The sequence below is a fragment of the Vanellus vanellus genome (assembly GCF_965231255.1).
Source record: "Vanellus vanellus genome assembly, chromosome: 3".
NCBI lineage: Eukaryota > Metazoa > Chordata > Aves > Charadriiformes > Charadriidae > Vanellus > Vanellus vanellus.
In genome coordinates this window covers 87,742,023-87,748,022 of record NC_138907.1, presented here as the reverse complement: position 1 = coordinate 87,748,022, position 6,000 = coordinate 87,742,023, and positions in this window count along the sequence as shown.

Sequence of the window (6,000 nt, the reverse complement as noted above, 5' to 3'; positions counted from 1 at the left end):
GCAACATCAGAGAGTCTTTGCTACCTTTGACCCAAACTCACGGATAGGATAGCGTAGGATAAAGTCCCTAAACGCACATATTTTCAGCAGGCTTTGTGGTCACTAAAGGCTGGACTTTTGCCTTACTAGGATCTCCTCAGGGATGCTTTTAAGTTGCTTCCCAGTATCTGGAGACCATTTTCAGGGCTCTTCCGAAGTCTGCAGAGGCCAGAGGGAGCCCTCTGGTAGGCTCAGCAGGTTTGGGACCTTCCCTAAAGCAGTTCCCTTTGTGAATCAGGTGCACCTAGTTTTAGCCCATCGATAATGTTTTTTCTTGGATGTTACAGCCAGCTTCTCAACAGCAGCTCTGGGGAATCAGTGCATGGGTTTAGGAAGTGAGAATTACCATCCCAGCTGTGCTGACTGTTGGGGTGATACCATGTTCCATGCAGTGGAATATGACTCCGCATTCACTTCCCAGCTGCGCTTGGTTTCTCTCACTTGTGCATTTTCCAGGGTGTGCCAGATCCCTGGATATTTGTGCTTCCTGTTCCTGCTGCAGTACTGTGTGATGGGACACAACTATGGAAAAATTACCTTCTCTTGATGGTAACAGTTTGCACCATACCCAGAGCGCACACCGCTCCTTGAGTTACAGTGGATATATTCAGCATTCCACCCATGTTTGTCTGAAGACATCTCTCTTCCTCCCTGGCCACTCCATCCCTAGGATTTCTTCCACTGACTTTCAGCTTAAGCCTCATTAAGCTTTTAATTGACACACTGCCTGCCACTCTTGCACTTGTGCCAGATGCCTAACGATATTGAGGAATATTGTGCTAATACCATAACATGTCAGGTACTCACGGTGTCTCTGTGATTCAGTGCTGAACTGGGGGGCCCCAGTCCAGCTACCTCACCACATCTCCCAGTGCTCTCCCAAGACATCAGCTGTGACGGTACAGGAGGGACTGTGTCATCACTGCTGGCAGCTCCTAAGTTGTGTTTTTCTTGAAGAGGAAGAACATCTCCAATGCTCTCTTGTCAGCTGGAAAATATTTCAAAGCTGGTAAATGTGTGATTTCTTCTTCCCTGTTCTGTCAGTCAGAGCATTTTCTGATCACTGCCTGCACATCTTTACTTGTGTTTATAAGATAGGATCTAGCTCAAAATGAAGTTTGTGGGGAGGTCAGAAGGCCTTTCCTGGCAGTGGAGGACCTACCCTTAGGGGTAATAAAGGAGGGAAAAGCAGCAGAGGAGGAAAGGGAGTTTGTTATGGAAAGGATTTTGGCACCTTCTGCTCACAGTGAGGTTCTGCAGTCAGCTTGGGTGGGATCTGTGTGGCATTTTAATTGATTGGCAGGTGGCTCCCGCACAGAAGATGATGGTAAGGGGCAGTTCTCCCATCCAGAATCCCCACTGTGTGTAACGTAAAACCCCACTCTCCCACCAGCGCAGCCGCGTGCCTGCTTCGTTCCCAAGGTTGGGCTCCGGCACTTCTGTTAAACAGCAGTGAGCTGGAAAGACCTCCTAACTAGTTTTATGCAAATAGGAGCGAAACATCTCATGCATGTGTGTTTGCACACAGGCACTGTCCCCCGTCAAACAATAGATGCTGTTTTATTATGTAAATAGTGCTCAACTGATGAGGGCTTGCTGAGAGTTTAGCTCCCTTGCACTGAATGGTTTTGACATGTGTGTGTACGCAGGTGTTGAGAGAGAGGGCGGGGAGAGTAATAAAGTTGTGAAACTTCAATGAGATAAGCCAAATTAAAAAATCAAATAATGTTATATGGAAAGTGGTAAGTATATAACCTGCATAGTGGATAAGGGGGGTCAGGGCTACATGGCAAAGAGATAAGTAGGAGGGGAAAAAAAAAATCCAGTTGTCTTCATACAAAGAGATTAGTGATGTCTAACCAATGACTTGAAACTGCCTCTTTGATCTTTGTCGTTGGTCCCCATGTGTCCGTGCCTCTCTCCAAAAGTGTTCTGCTTGGCTGGTGCAGCTTTGGAGGTTGGTTTTGGTGGTAACACCACATCGCCTGAGAGCTGCTGGGCAGCTGAGGTTTTACATTCAGTAGTGAAGCTGGCAATGGACGTCTGGTGACAGAGCTGCGCTCGACGCAGCAGTGGGGAAGCTGCTGTCACTGTCTCCCCATGTTTGCTGCCTGTGGGGGTTGGCTGTTGGTCTGTCTGCGGGCAGCCACCAGCTGCGGTGGAGCAGTGACATCAGTCAGTCCAATCTGGTTGTGATGGGATGCGTGATGAGCAGCTGTCATGCAGATACTCCCTGGGAGGCTGCTAAATAGTTATTGTTGCAGTAATTAATAGCAACAAGTGGGGGGAAAAAAAAAAAAGCCCAGAAAACATTTTCAGATGTCCCAGACCGTGCTGATACTTAGAGTGATGAATCACACAACTGTCCATATGAAAACTGAATAATTTTACTTGGTACGACAAAATAACACTGGGCTATTCTAAAATAATTCTAAAATAATTTAGAATAATTTTATTCCATTATTTATGTTGCATAAAATGAAGCTACCAGGTGCCGAGAGTTTTTCTTGGACTGTTCAGCTTAATTTCTGGTGATAAACTAGAAAAGAGAATTTGGGATCCCTTGCAGAAAAGTGGGGTCCTTTTTCCTTTTTCCTTTTTTCTTTTTCCTTTTTCCTTTTTTCTTTTTTCTTTTTCCTTTTTCCTTTTTCCTTTTTCCTTTTTCCTTTTTCCTTTTTCCTTTTTCCTTTTTCCTTTTTCCTTTTTCCTTTTTCCTTTTCCCTTTTCCCTTTTCCCTTTTTCCTTTTTCCTTTTCTTCTTTTTCTTTCCTTTCATCTTTTACCTTGGTACACATGGAAACTTTTTGTTAGCTATGTAAGCATTCTTTTTTGCAGATACTATTTAACTTGGTGATTGTACTGAGAGACTGACCTGTGCTCTGGCATTGCATCTTTTCCATTTAGTGCAGGGGACTTTTTAAAGTTGATTAGCTCATAGCTCTTAAATCCTGGTTTTCAGCTTTTTTCTCTTCCCTCAGAGATGAAGCTGTTTTCTTAAATCCTTCCTGTGAATTTAGGAGAGGCTATCAACTTATCTTTCAGTATCTGTGATGATTGATGTATCTTGGACTTTCCTTTGGCTTTCAAAAATCATCATTCCTGTACTTATTTGTTACTGACGTGTAGGCGATATGGCTGCTGAAGCAGCCTGGCAGCAGTTTGGAGACGAGGGAGCTGGGGAGGGGGAAGGTGCATAGAGTGTTTTTCGCGCGCTCTGCCAGTTGCACGGGAGAGAGGATGGAGCTGCGAGCTTTATGTGCTGTGCCGTTCCCAGCCAAACATCTCCTAGAGCATCCATAAGGCGGTGTGACTCATCGAGCCGCGGGCATTATCTGTGGGGATGCAGCTGGACCTCAGCATCTGGGGACAGTGCCTTGCTGCTGCCGGTTGGGAATAATAATCTACGGTTGATCTGTCCTTTTCCGCGTTTTTCCACGCTGATGGGGTGAGCAGGTTATCCTCAGAAGGGATTGCTCTGTGGTGGAGCAGTTGAACCTGTGGGCATCACACCTGGCCAGCTTCCCCAGAGAGGCTGGGGAAGTAGGTGTTGCTTTCCCAGCCTGCCCCAGGTAAGTAATCTGATCTTAAACACAAAAACACAGAGATGGCTGTTTCTTATTTAAAAATACATTAAAGCAAAATCCTGTTTGTTTGGGTTTTTTTTTGTTTTGAAGGCAGAAGCTTTGAATATATTCCCAGATTCTGAGCTCCCGGATTTGGGAGTCATAATGAGGGATTTAATGCTGGGCAGCAGGTGCTGGCAGCAGGGATACGATGCAGCGTCTGTAATTGTGTTGTCGTGTTCATTTTGCACCATCTGGGTGTGAAAGGGGCGGTCGAGCTTTTAATTGTAGTCCTTGGGCATCTGGTACCTTCCTCCTCCTGCTGCGGGTGCAGACGTGTTCAAGAAAAGATGCTCTGTGTGTCTGAGGCACGTAGAGAGTTAAAGCTGGTGGGAAGCGATGCCACCGCTTGTCCCCGGGGGAGGGTCTGTTGGGAGGGGAACGAGAAGGTTGTTCCCCCTTCCGCTCTTTTTCCCACTCCCCGTTGCCTTTTCCTACCAGCTCAGGAGAGAAGGAAAGTTGGTCTTTCAGTTGTCTGGGCTTTCTGTCCTAATCGGACGTGCTTTTCTGAGTTGCAAATAATCCGAGCTGAGGAGATGTAAAGCAGCCGGCGTGGAGAATGTGACCTGTTGTGCGAGCGCTTGTCAGCAAAACAGCCAGGAGCAGGAGCTGGGCTCGTGATGTGACTGCCCTCTGGGAAGGGGACTGACGGCTGACAGAGACTTGGACAATGTGGGAGACGTCCGTAAAAGACCAATAGCTGAGTCAGCTCCTTGCTGTCCTTTTATACGCCATCCAATTGGTGGAGGAGGCAAGAAGGCAAATTACACGGTAACGGTGGGGCCATCGCGGTCCATCACTCCAGCGTGGCAGGGCATGGCTGGCTGAGGCTCGTAGTCTCTGAGGGGAGCGTACTGCAGTAATGGGAAGGCAGCGAGAGAGAGGGAGGGAGAAAAATCAAACTAGGGAGGACGATTTCCAGCATTTACCTTGCGTAGGTACGTACCTGTTAACCAGACTTCCCTCACAGCACTAAACTTTGCACTGTTGCAAGTCAGTTGAGGTATTAGTGTATGTTTCTAGTGGTGTGGCTAAGATGTAATGAGCATCTACAGTTTCTGCAAATTTGCTAACAGATGTCAGTGTATCGGGAAAATGTTTCCATTGAGATTTTTGCAGTGAATATGGAAATCTCTCAGTGTCAATGATGTTATTGCCTTTTTTTTAATTTAACAGGTAAGAAAACCAAGCAGGGTCTGACCACGCACATATTAAGATGCACAGAGCTGGATGTCAGTGTGTTGTGCATGACTCCATCCAGTGTTTGGGCATCCGAGTTAGGTCTAAGGATGGGGACAAACAAGTGATGGTACAGTTCACCTGGAAGCCACCACAGGCAAGGGCTGGCACAGAAACAAACCACCCCACTGCCTGAAAAGCTCATGGGGAAAGATGCCTGTTGGAAAGCTTGCCCTGTGCTGTGCGCTGGTCATGGAGGGATGGAGTGGGAAGCACTCCTGGGTGACAGAGATACTGCTTTGGGATGGCATTGGGAGCAGGGCAGCTGGGCCCAGGGTGTTCAGCTTGCTTCAGTAACATGTGCCACTGGAAAGCAAATACTTAGGCAGGCGAGATCTAAACTTGGGCCAGGATGTCCAAACTGTGCCCATCACATTGAGGATGTGAGTGGGACTGGTCCAGCGGCACAGGGTGCAGCACTGCTTCACTGATGTCCATTCTTGTGCTGCTTTTGAGACACAGAAAGTTTTTGTCTTGTTTCTCTGAATAAATGTGCAGCAGTTTCCATGTTGCTCAAAACATGTTCACACCTAGAAAGCAAGGGGATGGTAAAGAAAAGCTAACCTGAATCTTTTACCTGGAGATAGTATTGCCTAATGCTTATACTTAGAAATCAAGAGTCAGTTATGGGGAGTTATTTCCTGGCTTTGACATAACTTTTCTATTAACCTTGGAGAAACCAGGAACTTTCCTGTCCTTTAAAGGGCCCTTTTATAAAATGTGTATAATGTTATTGAGCATAATACTCACCTCAAAGGGTATTGTAAGAATTAGTGCTCATAAACCGTTTCAAGATTCATTAATACAGATTACCTTGGGAGTCCAAATTAAATTCTGCAAGTATCTACTACTACTACAAGTTAACCAACATGGTTTTAATATATGTGAGCTTGTGATCTAAAAAGTCTAGTATAGATCAGCGATCCTGCAGGGTCCGAGGACTTTGGATACCACTTTGGTGACACAGAGGATCACGACACCCTATTAACCATTCAATTAAATAGGGCTACAGCACCTTTTTGTTGCAGAGGTGTACTGGTGGATACGACCTTATAACATTGGAGTGATATTTATTAAAAGGTCTTGCCCCCAGTATTTAG